This window comes from Coptis chinensis, chromosome 8 (genome assembly GCF_015680905.1).
Source record: "Coptis chinensis isolate HL-2020 chromosome 8, ASM1568090v1, whole genome shotgun sequence".
Lineage (NCBI taxonomy): Eukaryota > Viridiplantae > Streptophyta > Magnoliopsida > Ranunculales > Ranunculaceae > Coptis > Coptis chinensis.
In genome coordinates, this window is record NC_141463.1 from 77,181,659 (window position 1) to 77,198,248 (window position 16,590).

General features: G+C 36.8%; 1 long non-coding RNA gene and 1 pseudogene across 1 annotated transcript; both read left to right on the forward strand.

Annotated features, from left to right (window-relative positions):
- The first annotated feature begins 7,453 nt into the window (after positions 1-7,453).
- LOC147483164 (bifunctional dihydrofolate reductase-thymidylate synthase-like) lies at positions 7,454-14,124 on the forward strand (annotated as a pseudogene).
- A 431-nt stretch (positions 14,125-14,555) lies between these two features.
- LOC147483165 (uncharacterized) lies at positions 14,556-15,438 on the forward strand. Its single transcript, XR_015206445.1, has 3 exons — positions 14,556-14,756; positions 15,173-15,258; positions 15,358-15,438. It is a non-coding gene; the product is annotated as an uncharacterized LOC147483165 (long non-coding RNA).
- Positions 15,439-16,590: the final 1,152 nt, after the last annotated feature.

A 16,590-nucleotide genomic window follows, 5' to 3' on the forward strand; every position in this document is an offset into this window, starting at 1 on the left:
ACAACTTCGTCCGCTATAGGTTGCGAGGTAGAGTCGGAGGGACGCCAGTCGGGCTTCCGCCGATTCCTCGCCCGCATAATGATATATATTATTGTCGATGGTTCGCCGTAACGAAGAGTGGTAATGGCATTTACCTCACCCCGCTTGGATTACTAGGTCCCGTGCATTGTTGAGTTCAAAGGCGCGTTTTGTAGGCTTAGGGTTTGAACCGCTTTGCCAGGAACACGCCTTTGACTTTTATCCCGAAGCTAACAAATACAAGAGACCGCTGATAGAAGCTAGGATTTGATTCTCATTGATTCATGTATGTCGAAAAGTTTCACCGCTTTATCGGGCCGTGGATTGTACCAAAGGAGCAAGCAGGAACTAGTTCACGGTTATTATTTACGGGTTGATTTTGGTAGCCATATCCTTGGTTACGGAACAAGGTTGCGGTTGTTTTGGTATCCCATATTTGGCGCTTTTGGGAAAATTACTTTGCCCTTTGCTGAAATTGTGGAGGATTTCCTTGACGATAGGAATTGTAATTCGCGGGTGGTCGTGACAGAACGCTGTTGCCACCGAGGAGCTTGTTGTTGACAAAGTGCCCAAGCTAAATTCGATGTTGTCGCCAAGGCATTAGGGATGTTGAAAGCACAAACCTCTTCAGTAAGGTCGGGAGGACACTCATATACCAAAGGACAATAAGAATCGGCGTGTTCGGACTTAAGCAAAGAGGGCATGGGGAAGCGCCGCGCCATGACCTCGCTTGGGTTTTTGTTCATTTACTTGTACCGAAAGAGCATCGACCTTTTGTTTAAGGTCTCGATTAGAGTTTTTAATTCGATCGGTTTTGACCTCAACATAGACGAACTTTGGTAGGAGTGTCTTTAGAAGATCTAGAAGAATCGTTTCCCCAATGGGTGCTTCGCGGAGGCCTGCTTCTCAAGAAAAGTGTATGCTTCAAGAAATACTTTGTCCATGAAACAACCGCCGCTCATGATATCTAATGTTTCCTTTGATGGTCGAGAGACCATTAAAAATGAACGGACTAATACAAATGTGTCGAAGTTGATGATGGGGACATTCGAGAAGTAGATCAAGAAATCTGCCCACGCCCGGTGCGATTCCCGGGGTGCCGGGCGAAAGAATTGAATCTTTGAAGCATTTCAGTAGTTTTCTTTTGAGTATAGAACTTTATCATGAATGCTTGAACAAGTTTGGCCCATGTGTCAATGGATTGGCGGGCGCTTTGTCCGGCGAAATAAACCGAAGCTTTATCGCCTAAGGTGAAGGGGAAACAACCTAAGCAAGACTTGTTCGTTGGTAACGGGTCGGATGGCGGAAAGTGGTGACTACTTGTTGCATCCGACGAAGATGATTGTACGGGTTTTTCATGGTCTAAACCATGGTAAACAGTAAACAAACCGAAAATGTTTGGCGGAATACTTAAAAATCACCTACAATCGCGATCGAAGTTTAATGCGAAGCGTGTCCTTCCCCGTAGGGCGATATAGAACCGGAAAGGGGTTTCTCGACCGTGAGGTTTTTCTTCACCCATAATTAAAGGAGATAATGGAAACGGAGATGTTTGACGAGGTTGATTTACTGAGGAGGAACTATGCCTAGGAGATAACATAAACAGCTTGTTTCTTGTATTTTCGACGATGATATGTAAGTTCTAATTCCTTATGTTTACCGCATCGTAGTCTCATACAAATATAAATTTTAATTTAGTGCTCATAAGGAAACTAATAATGACCGAGTTTTTAGAAGTTAGAAGGAGGAAGTTGAAACACGCCTTCCCCGAAATGCTGCTAACCTCGAAAGCAGGAAGCTAGGATAACGCGGAATATTCCAAAGAGCCGTGTCTCCCCGAGAGAATCGAGGGAGGTTGTTCGTATAGCACGCTCCTTAATTAGGCAACCTCAATTTTTTTCAAGTTTCCTAGGCAATCATGGAATAGGATGATTTTATGATGGTGTATTATGCGGGTGTTATTAAGATGATTTAGATGAAAATTTTTAATTACTATGATTTTTTAATTTTTTTTTTTTTAATTTTTTTAATTTTTTTTTTTTTTTTTTTTTTTTTTTTTTTATTTTAATTTTACGTAGTGTATTATGGAGACTTGATTACTTAAATATGCAATTAAAAACGATAGATGCCAAAATAGAAACTAACTAACATATACTAGTTTACGCAGAAAGTCTACCCATGCAAATCTATATTACCTATACATGCAACTATGTGTAAGTTATAATGAAGTTGGGAATGTCAAGAACTAACTCATGCAATTGAATACCGCGGATGTGAATTGATGTAACATACACATACAAAAATATTCTAAGCAAGTGGTTTGATGCTACGATATATCAAAATATATACTCAATCATATTAATTGTGTTACGGAATATGTGATGACGAACCACCTTTACATGCACAGAGTTCTCATGTTAACATACAAATATAATGAGGTAAAACAGGTTATAGCAATAATATCCTCGACAAAGTTTGAGGAGTTTAAGAGTTTGAAACCCAAGGCCCCGCGATTCCTCGTGATAGCGATCGACTACTCCCCGAAGCTTATGCTTACTAGAAAAACAGACCCAAAGAGCCCAAAAGAGTAATCGAAAAGGAAAGTGGCTCAGACTGAAAACCGGAGTGTTGATACTCCGTGTTAGTTTCGCTTTTTTACTAATCATCTCGTCCGACTCTTTTGTCCGCTTAGTACTTCAAATTCCTACGGAGTACTTAGATCGCGGCTAATGAAAATAAACAAAACTTGGCTCACGCTATTTGTTAGTAGAAAAAAAAATTACGGTAAAGAGTTAGTATTGTAAATGTAAAATGAAAATTAAAAAGATGATGAGGTAAGGGAGGGGTTTTATGGATGTATTCCAGCTTATTACGTTAAGTCCAGAGTCCTTCGGGCGGCAAATGGGCGCATTTGATAAAACGCTTTTTACACACGCTTATTGATTTTCAGCCATTTATTTCTTAAGTCCGAGGTCCACAAATTCAAAGTCCGAGGTCCACAGTCCAAGTCCAAAGTCCAAAGTCCAACGTCCGTGATAGTCGTGACGCTTTAGTCAAGTTACCTTTACTCACGGGATTGGTAGGATAGGTCGAAAGTAAGGGATCGCCCAAACCTTGGGCTCGGATAGGTTCACAACCGGAATTACAACTTTAAGTGAGTAGGATTTTAGGTTTCTTTTAGTTGGTTTTAATTAAATTAACGGTAATGTAAATTACTTACTACGATTAAATATAGGTAAACAAAAATGTAGAGAAACAGGGAGAGAGTTAATCATGCTCATGCAAGAATCATTTTTCAACAGCTTTTATTACTAAATCACTACATCTCTAGTTCGCCTCGCTTCGAGACGACGCCGAAAGTATTGATCCCTAGTGCATGCCCACATCTCTAGGTCGATTTCACTAGCATAAGGAGTTTTAATAATACCTCATCTCTCGTATATTATCTCCGCCCCCCCGCACAAGTTCACATCACCGACGAATTGAGAGTCATTCGACACTGCAGAGTCGCTACGACATTTTGTCGCTACGAGACCGCTTCCGAGCATCGCGATCTAACTTTGTACAGCCCTCACCATTTTGGGACCGGATGTTAATTCTATGCCTAATTCCTAAGTAGTGATTCTAGAATATTAACGAAGTCAATCCGATTTTCACACGAAGCAAAGATAACCCTCCCCGAGGGAATTAGCTCATCATCATAGCAGAATAATAAAACTTGTCAGATACATTAAGTAAATAAATGCAGACAGAAATTAAACAAGAAAAGAAATGACTCAAGTATTAAGGGTAAAATAACTTATCAGATTAAGTCAAAAATAAAATGGCGTAAGGTAAGTAAGTATCGAAAGAAAAACTAAACGCGAAGCTAAAGCATTAATATGTCAAGACCTTATAATGAAGCGCTAACCCCTCATATATATAAAGCGGATGTCCCTTCACGTGATCAACAATTAAATTTTTTGTTTGTTTTTATCTAATTGAGACATTCAAAACTTTGAAATCAAAACTTTGTTTTCAACTGCGATTTAAAGTTTTGTTTTAAGTTTTTTAAACAAAACTTTTTATTTAAGATTTTGTTTTATAATTTGTTTCAATTCAAACCACCATATTGAATTGATACACGGTCTTCTCTCTTGCAAGGTGGTATCAATTTGAAACCATCATTTGCCACCTACCTATGCCGACTCATCATGCCTTCCTCGGGCCCATAATGTGTCCACTTAGTGTGTCCAAGCGGGCGCCCTAAAATTTGGCTTTTTACTACTTTTTGTCCTTTTACAGAGAGTTCGCCGCCTCGCTCGCTATGGTAGCTTCACTAGCCAACGCCGGCACCTAGATTTATCCGATTTGAGCCTCGGAAGTTTCCTCGCCTTTTTATATGTGGGCCCGCTCCCGCGACCGGTTCTCGTTTTTTTGGAAACTTCGCCTCTAGTCGCTTTTTTGGGCTTTACGGGATTGAGCGGAATTCCAATATTCCCAGATTCTTGTACTTGGCAGCTTCACTAGCCAACGCCGCACCTAGATTTATCCGATTTGAGCATCGGAAGTTTCCCTCGCTTCTTCATATGTGGGCCCGCTCCGCGACCGGTTCTCGTTTCTTTTGAAACTTCGGCTTTACGGGTCGAGCGGGAAACTCCAAATATTCCCAGTGATTCCTCGTGACTTTGATGCATGTTTTATCACTATCTTCATTTTAATTATGGAAACCCGCAAAAGTACGAAAATATAATTATTACATGATTATTAAACACATAATCAACCAAAATGCTATGTCCCTCGGGTTTAATATTACAGCTTTGGGTGCTATTGGCGATTTTCAATGGTAACAAATTAGTTCACACAAAGAACGATTCAAGCTATGATTTATCGGAGCAGATCTTATATCTCGTGGATATCTTGAGAGACTTGGTGAGTTGGTGTCCGCCCTTCATATTTTGTGTCCCATATTCATCTATTTTATTTGGGATTTCGTTGGTTACTTGCTTGAAGCCCTACAAATGCATTTCTTTTTTTCGGTGTATCCCCATCGTTCCTTTTAGTTTTACAATGCCCATCCGAGAACCCACACCCTCCATTTCTCTTACCGTAAGTAGGGGGATTTATACCTTAAAGGCTTGGGCTGTAAAAGTTCTTGCGCATGTCCCAACTAACTATCAAAACCCCAACCTCGGAGCATCTTTAGGGGAGAAACTAAGAAAATACCAAATATTTGAATCAAACCAAAAACACCAACCAACTTCGGGGAGCGATATCAAAATAGTTGACATCAAATGACGCTGGTTATGGATAAACCGGCGTCGTGATAGCTCACGCAGCTTTCAAAAAACCGCCTACGTATTTCCACCTTAGAAGCCCATCCCACGCGATTTTAGAAAAACCGCGTGATGTGTTGCATATCAATTTTCTTCTTTCTTCTCTTTCCAAATCTCTCGCGCGGTTTTCACAAAATTGTGCCATAGAAGCCCACTGTCTAGCCCAAGCCCATGCGGTGTTCGAAAAACCGCACGGTTTTTCCAACACCGTGAGAGAGATTTGATACAGCACTAAACCAAATACCAAATTTTGGCCGATTTGGTGTTTGGTTTGGTATTTTTTTGGTGTTTTCATCAACATGTATCTTTCTTGAAGATGAAAAAACACAAAATTTCATGTTTGATGCTACGATAGTATCTCATGAAATTTGGTGTTTGATGCTACGATAGTATCTCACCTAAAGATGCTCTCAAGTCAAGATCCCACTGTTACATACGCTCCTGCTACTATTTTATTCTATGTGTCTCTCTGCTATGTTTGATTGTTTTACTTTATTTTTACTACTACAATAGGGTCGGTGAAGAGTGAAGAAGATTGGGCGTGCAACTCTTTACACCTGTTCAAATTTTCAAAAGTAAAACTGTAAAATCCCCTTGTAATGATTTTATTCTAACCAAAATACCATTATGATAACACACGACATAACAAATGGGCTATATCACGCGAATTTTATGAATTTTAATATATTATGAAATTGGAAGTTTGAGTAGTGCAAGTACTACCTGAAGGAAATATCAAGCAAAATATTCTTAAAGTGGACATTTGCTCAGAGCTCTCAGAAGACCAAGTGATATGGACAGAAACACCAACAGGTATATTATGTATCAAATCTGCTTATTCATCTTTGAGAAGGAAACGAAACAAAGTTAAATGGTCAAATCTTGTTCGGGGGAGGTTGGTGATTCCTAAATATTCTTTCAATGCTTGGCAATTATTTTCTGGAAGTATGCCTACACAGGATAGACTAGTGTATAAGAAGGTTCTACAAACTTCTTCATGCTGTTTTTGCAACAATAGCAGAGAAAATTCTAAGCATTTGTACTTCGATTGCTCCTTTACTAAAGAGATTTGGTCTAATGTAAAGCATGCAATAGGCTTGGGGAGACAAGTTGATAATTCAAATAAGGAGTAGTGCAAGTACTACCTGAAGGAAATATCAAGCAAAATATTCTTAAAGTGGACATTTGCTCAGAGCTCTCAGAAGACCAAGTGATATGGACAGAAACACCAACAGGTATATTATGTATCAAATCTGCTTATTCATCTTTGAGAAGGAAACGAAACAAAGTTAAATGGTCAAATCTTGTTCGGGGGAGGTTGGTGATTCCTAAATATTCTTTCAATGCTTGGCAATTATTTTCTGGAAGTATGCCTACACAGGATAGACTAGTGTATAAGAAGGTTCTACAAACTTCCTCATGCTGTTTTTGCAACAATAGCAGAGAAAATTCTAAGCATTTGTACTTCGATTGCTCCTTTACTAAAGAGATTTGGTCTAATGTAAAGCATGCAATAGGCTTGGGGAGACAAGTTGATAATTCAAATAAGGAGTAGTGCAAGTACTACCTGAAGGAAATATCAAGCAAAATATTCTTAAAGTGGACATTTGCTCAGAGCTCTCAGAAGACCAAGTGATATGGGATGAAACACCAACAGTATATTCAGATCAAATCGCTTATTCATCTTTGAGAAGGAAACGAAACAAAGTTAAATGGTCAAATCTTGTTCGGGGGAGGTTGGTGATTCCTAAATATTCTTTCAATGCTTGGCAATTATTCTCTGGAAGTATGCCTACACAGGATAGACTAGTGTATAAGAAGGTTCTACAAACTTCTTCATGCTGTTTTTGCAACAATAGTAGAGAAAATTCTAAGCATTTGTACTTCGATTGCTCCTTTACTAAAGAGATTTGGTCTAATGTAAAGCATGCAATAGGCTTGGGGAGACAAGTTGATAATTCAAATAAGGAGTGGTGCAATCTCATCAATATGATACGAGGAAAATCACAAAAGGCGAATTGATCAAAGTGTATATATGTGCTACCATAGGTTACATCTGGACTGAACGTAATAACATAAGGTTTAATGGAATGTTTTCGAATCCGACAGTCATCAGTAACATGTTATTGAGGGATACGAAGCATTACTTGGAGGTACAAGTGGAGGAGCTTAAGGATTCTATAAGCTTACGAGTTTTTGCTGCTCAAATTGGACTCTCTTTCAAATATAAGAAGGCAACTACCAAACAGGTTAGATGGCTACTCCCACCTACAGATTATATTAAGTTGAATTGTGATGGTTCAATTATGGAGGATGTAGGACATGGTGGTATGGCTCGAAATGAACAAGGTCATGTCATTTTTGCATTTTCTGGAGGAGGAGATGTGCACTCAATCCTGTTTCAAGAATTAAAGGTTATTCAGATTGGGATTAGTCTATGTATTGAGCTTGGCTGTAGGAAGATCATAGTGGCATCTAACTCACTAAGAGCTATCCAAATTCTTAAAGATATCGAGACTTTATCATGGCAGTGCTGGAATCTGGTGGCTACCATTAGAAGACTTATGCTTTCCTTAGTTGATGTCTTTTTTATCCATGTATTCGAGAAGAAAAATAGAGTTGTAGATCACCTTGCAAAACTCTCTCTTAAGGGCAAAAAATATGGAGCATGTTGTTTTTATCCCTCCTTTATTTATATATTAAGTTGAATTCTATGGTAGAGGATGATGTAATGTTAACTTATGAAAGGTTATAATACGATAAGGATTTGCAAAATCCCAACATCTTTCAAAAAAAAAAAAAATATATATATATATATATATATATATATATATATATATATATATATATATATATATATATATATATATATATATATATATATATATATATATATATATATATATATATATATAAATATATATGAAAGTAAATTTGGGTTTTTTAAGTCTCCAAACCCATCTCTCGAGATCCATAGGTAGCCTGGTTTACTTGGATTCTTATTGTGATTCAAGAAGTGATATAAAAATGTTAGGGGCAAAGCTTCAATGACATAATAAAAGCTCTTATAAATTTTAATAAATTGGGGATAATTATATAATTTAATGTCCTGATTAATGGAGGCTATTCTAAATCAATAATAAAAATGGAGTTTGTTCTAATAAAGCAACACTCCCCCTCATGTCACTAAAATTATATCTAGTCTCCTTTATTTTATTTTTTTAAATTAGAAGCACATTCCTCACGCCATTGAAATTATATAATCAAGGCCTAACGTTTTGTACTTTTGAGTTAGAATTTAAAATTATAATCCAAAGAAACATATATACTATATATTGTTAGTTCACAATTCATAATTGCAACAAGTTTGTTCATAAACCGTTACATGGGGTTTTGAAGAGGAAGGTGAAAATAATCAACATCTCCTTCCACACTTTGAATGGCTACATGCAACCCACTCCCTATTTCAATCGAAAAACATGGCCACTCTTAAACTCATATCGAAGGGTTTTGATATATATATATATATATATATATATATATAATGATAGAATTACTCGTCAATTTTTCATTACCTAGCCTGAAAAACCTGGTTCTATGTGGATTTAGAACTTCAAGGTACGTTTGGCAACCCTGGGAATTCTCACATTAGGGGCTATTTGTTTTTTTGGGTTAAGTTATAAGAGGGTCTTATAAGACCATGTGTTATAAGATGGTCTTATAAAGTGGTTTGTTTTTAATTTTAAGTTCCTCTTATAAGCACTTTTAAAAATAGAAAAAACAAATACATGACATCTTATATATAGATGGTTATTTGACAAATATAACCCTACTTTACATCACATTTAACTTGAATATATTAATTTGAAATAAACGTATAGTTTGATTTTCGGTTTCAAATCAATTTTGATAATTAGAATATCGATTTTAGGAAACTACCTTAATTGGCGGTGGTAGTGGTAGTGGTCTTAATAGCACGGTGGTGGTGGTAGTGGAGGTGATGATATTGGTTTTAATAGCACGGTGATGGTGGTGGTAGTAGAAGTGGTGGATGTCTTAATAGCACGGTGGTGGTGGTGATAGTCTTAATAGTACGGTGGTGGTGGTAGTAGAGGTAATGATATTGGTCTTAATAGTACGGTGGTAGTGGTGGTGGTGGTGGTGGTGATAGTCTTAATAGTACGATGGTAGTGGTGGTGGAGGTAATGATGGTGGTGGTGATGGTGGTGGTAGTGGTGGTGGTGGTAGTGGCAGCAGTGGTGGTGGTGGTGGTGGTAGTCGGTGGTGGCTAGGGTAATAGAGTTATTTGGAAAATAAGATAATGAAAAGGGAAGAAGAGAGAAATGAGGCTAGGGGTATATGGACGGGGGTGTTTGAGTCATTTTTCAAGTTATAAGACTTATAGAATTGAAGTAGATCTAATTTTGGTACTTATAGAATTGGAGCCTCTTATAAGACATTTCTAGTAGAATGCCTCTTATAAGAGGCAAAAAACAAACCAAAAAAATGTCCAAAATCACTGGGTCACATCTTATAAGAGGTTATAAGACCTCAAGGTCTTATAAGAGGCAAAAACAAATGGCCCCTAACTAGTTTTCGTGGGTATTACCATTCTTATTCTTATGGGCTGTTTGGTAAAAACAACTGCATGAATTAGAATTCCCATGAGAATAGGACTACCACGTTCGACTGTATTTGAAGTCGCACCCAATTGCGTGAGAAACGGGAATAAGATTTTGGGGGAATTCTCGCAAAGTTAGTTGCCGAGAATAGTTGGGTTTGTTACGCTCAAATCTATTTAACAACTCCACTCTCCAAGCTTCATCGCTCTACCTCAAACATATTCTCTTTTCCAACAAGTTCAACAAGGTACAGAAAGTCTTTTTTTTTTCATTGTATGTCTTCTTCTTTGTTGATACACAAAGTCTTCTTCTTTAATTTTCATTGTTTTCTCTTCATTGATACGCCAAAGTCATTTTCTTGAAAATACTAGGTGCGTGGGTTCAAAAACATTTTGTACTAGCGGTGATACTCCTCGCAGTTCTTTGGTATTGCTACTTATCCTTTGGCCTTTTTTTTCTCTCTCCGTTCATGTTGAAGGCGTTTAGATTTCTCCCTTCAAATTTATTACCCCAGTATTAAGGTTATTTTAGTTATAAGTTTAACAACAATATGTAGGAGTCGTTAGCAATTGTGCCGAAAGCATCGACTTTCAAAGATAAGGTTGAAAACATAGTTATATAGACTTCGAGAGAGTCAGATAGATAGTATTCTTTTATAGCCCCTTGGTATATATGCTACAAAGTTAACAAGGAACACAAATTTCTAGAAACAAACCAACGATTGAGTAGTAAAGCTTTGCAAGAACTCAGTAGGAAAATAGACTTCTTTGGACCCCGATCTTTGGAGTACTACTTAGTTCTTCAATGAGTTCTTGATTCCTCCTGAAATGTACACCAGCGAAAGATTAGTATAGTTAAACAATAACAAAAAATTTAAGATACTAAAAGGAAACTTGTGCAGATGCATAGTCACCTAAGTATTCTTTCAAATACTACTTCTTGGGTATAGGGTAGATGGCGATATATGGTACAATTTGTACCAATTGAGAAGAGAAATATGATGAAAATGTTTAAAATTTGTTAGTAGAGTAGTAGAGAAAAGGACAATCTGGGTAAGAAGATCGAACCAAGAACATAGTTAAATTATCTATCATGTGGTTTACCATATAAAACTAGCATAGTTGATGAAGCATAGTAGGCTCTTAAGTTAGAGCCATAACACTAGATTACCGAGAACAAAAAGATAAGCTACAGCTGATAAAGCTACTCTCTTCTTTCATGCAACCATCTCCACCGCCAAAACCCAAACAAGAGGAATCTTTTAAATAAAAAAGTTAATGAGAAACAAAGAGAATCAAATATTATTCAAATCTTTAAAGCGTAGAGATGAATGTGAACAATCCCAAAGGATTCAGACCATATGAAATGCGGTATTTGTTTGAACAAACAATGTCAGTCCTAACTGCTTACAAGTTACAAGCTAGTCTCTTTAAATCACATAATTAAAATTACAAGTTACTTGATAATGCACATAAATTTAACAAATGGCTGGATGGTATCTAGAACTAGTCCTATTTTGAGCATATGGGTGTGAATTTGCTTAAGTTCTTTCATGTTTGAGCATCTCTCTAGTAAAGAGAGGGTGTGCTTTAGTTCTAATAGGATTTGGGTTACGGAGTATGTGAACAGTGTTCCATTGAGCTATTGAGTGATGTGCGGCTTTGAAAGATGGTACAAACCATTTGAAGTGTGAACTGAAAATTCCACACTTGAAAGTATCTTTTCCCCCTTTCAATTTGGATAAGGCTTTTGGTTGTTTATTCACGAAACACCCTTAGTGAACCAAGCTCTCTTCAAACTTTTCTTCGCGACTTGAACTGTTTTATCAACAAAAGCCGTTGAACGTGGCTTACCTTCTCTCGTTGCTTTAGTAGCACCATCTTTTGGACCTACTCACTTACGATTCACGGATTTAAAGAAAATATTCCGGGCTAGTTTAATGGACTGCCTTCCAGTTTCCTTGTTTAGGTTTCTTATATGTCTTTGGTTCCTTTCATGGTAATGCGAGAATTTCAACTTTGGGATCAGAGAAAAAATTGCATGTGTGTACAAGCAATGATTGTGAGAGATTATACGTTCCTGGAAATAAAAGAGCCTGAACTCGTGAATCCAGTAGAACATGCTCATATGCACTACAAGAAAAATGACTTTTGGCCACAGGTACAAGTTAGCTTTAGCCACGGTCTACGGCTGTGGCAGAGTATCTACGGTCTTTAGCCGTGGCTAAAGCTTTTAGCAGCTGTGGCTAATTACGTGTGTGGTTTTGAGTTTAGGTGAGTTTTTGGCCACGGTCATGTTTCTTTTTCTTTGAACCGTTGATGTAAATCTGTGTTTTTGTATCCGTTGATCTCTTGAAAAATAAAGGTGCACGAAATGAAATGTATCACTGCGAAATATTCGACAAAATAGCATTAGGGTAAACCCTCTTGCTTGGTTTTCTTCCCATCTCTCTCTCTCATGCCATCACGCCATCACAGATATGAGTTCGGCAGTTCACTGTTGTAATTTTTCATAATTTACAATCGTAACTTTTATTGGTAGAAAGAAATCAAATTGGTTTCAGTCCCCAAACAAATCTTTCTTCAGGTTTGATTTTTTACCCACTCTTTCTTTCACTCACATTATTTGTGATCTTTATTGTAGTTTATTTGACTATTTAAGCAAGGTTTTAGTGAGTCAATGATTAATTTCACGTTGTCAATCAGTCTATTTTTACTTATCAGGGACATTGTAGGTTTCGTCTTTTGAGTTGATGGCTAATAGCCTGACATGACACCAAACTATCCTTTAATCTTAGTAATGGATGCGTGGAATAATGGATGTATGTGACAATATCTGCTTATGCAGTATGTTTCATCTCTCTAGGGAGACACATTGGTCATTGACATTCTAGTTAACTAAGTGGATTAGTTAGACATTCCTAGATCTTTGAACAAATAAGTGACATGTGAAAGTGTTGCATTATGTTTTTATAATTGTTTCTAGCTTCTTCCATGCTCATAGTACACTCTAGGCACTATATTACTTGTTGGCTTGCTGTTCGGAGCTATTTTTTCTTGTCATTAAATTCCGTCACCAGGAAAAACCATTCACCCATTGCATGTTTTTCACACTATCACGTACAGGAGTTTGCTCTTTGTCGATTGATAGAATGGTTGGTGCTGATATAGTTGTGAACCTTTCGAATGGGAGTTCAAATCCTTTGAGGTCCTATCAAGTTGTTGTGGCTACAACTCGGACTATGGGCATTGGTAAGGATGGGAAGTTACCGGAACTTACCGTCGACCTTAAATTTTTAAAGAGGTTACAATGGTTCGCGTCGGATCACGGGAAAAGGAATGCAATCATAATAGGGAGGAAAACATGGGAAAGTATACCTCCTGAAAAAGACCTTTGCCCAATCGCCTAAATGTTGTGCTTACTGGATTCGAGTTTTGATATTGCTACTGCTGAAAATGTTGTCATATGTGGAAGCATGACTTACGCTCTGGAGTTATTAGCGACTCTCCTATTGTCCGTCAATAGAAAAAAGGTGTTCGTAATTGGTGGTGGCCAGATATTGAAGTAAGTATGTTGTTACTTATTCCATTAGTGGTGACAATATATTTTCTGTTGGGAGAGATATTGATGAACTTGACTGTAGGGAGGCGCTCAATGCTCCTGAATGTGATGATGTCGACTAGCATTGAATGTGACACATTCATGCCTCCAATTGATCATTCGATCTATCAGCCATGGTACTCTTCTTTCCTATTAGTAGAAAACAACATTCTACTTTCATATTTTTCCTATATTCATGTGAGACGATGCAGGGAAATCTGTTACTTTTAACAATGGAGATATTAGTAATGGTTCAAATTCCTAAACTTGAGATTGATAAATCCTCTTCCCCCAAAAGATGATCTTTGAAAAACACGAAAATACATGTATCTCAAATTGGTTCAAGATATCATCTCAAATGGAATTCAGAAGATGACAGGACGAGAATTGGAACCCTATCAAAATTTGGTTTCGAGGTTTGATCGTCAGCATAAAATATATGGTTGCTATTTAATTAATTGTTTGGTACGTAATAAATTGACTGATATATTTTATTTCTTTGCTTCTGTCTTCACAAGATGCGATTCAATCTGCGGAAGTCTTTCCCAGTTCTTACAACAAAGGTTTGAGCTTTTCTTTGAAGTTTTCATCATTAACTTGCTTCATACATGTATTACAAGATTCCTAAAGGTGGTCTCACCAAACCACGTGCTTATCTTCTGATTATAAATCAATTATCTAGTTTGTGTTGATCCATCTGGCTCACGTGAATGTGATCTCCATTGAATATGTTTTTAGGCTTATTTAACACCCCCACCCACACACACCAAAAAAAACACACACACACAAGTTAAAATAATCTGTGCAGGATGTGAAAGGTTTATTATTAAGCTAATGTTTGGTTACTCAAAAGTTTTTGGCTTAGGTAGTTGAAGAACTTTTGTGGTCTATTAGTGGTTCAATAAATGCAAAGGTAATATCATTATTATGAAGTTTGTTACGAAATCCTATGCCTTATTTTGTGTCTTTCTCCCATAAATATCTTGTGTGAAATGTGAGCTTATTGATGCTTGCTATTAGCATTAGTTTGAAGCTTTAGAATGACGTTAGTGTACTTGGCCCAAATTTTCTTTTCACTATATTTCATTTTAAGTGAGTTCATTTTTTTGTTTTGAGCTTAACTATAGCTTGTTTTCTGTTTGTATTCTTGTAGTGTGCCTGAAGCTCACATTTACACTTAGGAATCCGGAAAAGCAAATAGGTATATTGGTTTGCATTATAGTATGGTGCATGTATTTGGGATTTTTCATTCATTCTTAGGTTATAATGATGTTAGTATAGTTAACTTACTACTAGAACTAACCTTTCTAGTAAATTGCAAGTGAATGCATGATAGCAGGTCTATTAGATATTTTGACCTACCCAATTCAAATGAGAACTTACCAAAGGCAATACCAGACCTTGGTTGATGTTGTAACTGCCTAGGTGAACTATAAGATGAAGAGTATGTACCTTTGAACAATACCTGCTAGTATGGTATTGTAATAGAACTTGGATTGAATTCTACACATTCATTTCCTCTCTCTCAACCGAAACTATAAATAAGGGTGGCTTTTACAGTTTTCATATTCCATGATTTTGGCTTTTATTATATCTCATTTGGATTGACTCACCTAGGCCGTTTGAAATATAAGTTGAGCAAAGAAGTTGGTGTCAACGACTAATTACAATTATGACTTTGGCAACGGTTACAACACGTAATGGTTAGTGATTTTTCCTTATATTTGAATTGCTATATCACACAATTTTCTATGAGAATATATGTAGTTCAAGTTCTAATGTTTGTTTTTATATGGCTGTAGATATATTTTCAAAGCCTACTCTCTACGACAAGATACATGATGAGGTACAGAGAAGCTTAACCAAAATATGTAGATTTTGATCGAAAATAGTTGATGCATTGTGTATATATGGTCGGGAACATAGTCCAACGAGTTTAGGTGCCGTTTATAGTGATGTTTTCATATTTTTTGGGAGTCATTCTTAGTAGTATATTTCCAATTTCTTATATTTGTTATTTATGCAAGTTTTGATTGCTAATGGGTTCTATGATATGTACAATACATATTGTGTATGAAACCCATGTTTAATTGTTGAGAATTATTGTTCAATTGGGTTTTCTTAGATTGTTGTATGAACAGCAAGCGTGATAAAAAAGTGAGACCAAATTTTTTTTAAATATCTTAAAACATTTGCCACGGCTTTAAACTGTGGCCAAACAATACACTCAGTTAGCACAAAATAAATACCCACTGTTCATGTAAGGATTAGCCACGGACATCAACTGCGGCAAAAGGATTATTTACCACGGCTCTTGGGACAGTTCAAAACCGTGGGAAAAAGGCAAGCTTTGGCCACAGCCATTAGCCGTGGCAAAAAGTTAGCCACAGGCGCATTGGCTACTGTCATGCAACGGCTTTTGACCGTGGCAAAAAGTCTTTAGCCACGGTTAATGGCCGTGGCAAATACTCAGTATTCTTGTAGTGATGGTATAGGTCATGAAGGTTGATACTTACCAGTAGTAATGGTAGAGGTCATGAAGGCACTCATGTTTTAAGTTTATCCACAATCTTAAGAAATTCATTATTTTGTTATAATCTAGTTCGAGAAATCTCAGTGAGCTAAACTTGGAACAGTTTAATCCTATGTAGGCTCTTAAGTTAGCGCCATAACATTACATTTGTCTCCATCAAATTTCAAATGGATAAAAGAGAAACAGAGAAACATAGTAGTTTCTAGCAATAATGAACAATTATCAGATAATTAGTTTCTAGCAACTGGGTGTTTTTATACTTGAACTTGGTAAGCCCATATATTTCTGGTCATCCCTCGACCATGGTGATGATATGCTCTATTGTTGATATTGGTAAAATAATTAGTGATGATATGCTCTACTGTTTACATTTTTTTTCACTCATAACTTGTTACTTACTTTTGTATATATACTCTGGAAATGTAGGAAAATGACAAACGATTACCGAGCTATTACATGGATTTATTGTATTGTTGCATGAATTTATTATCAGATTGGATTG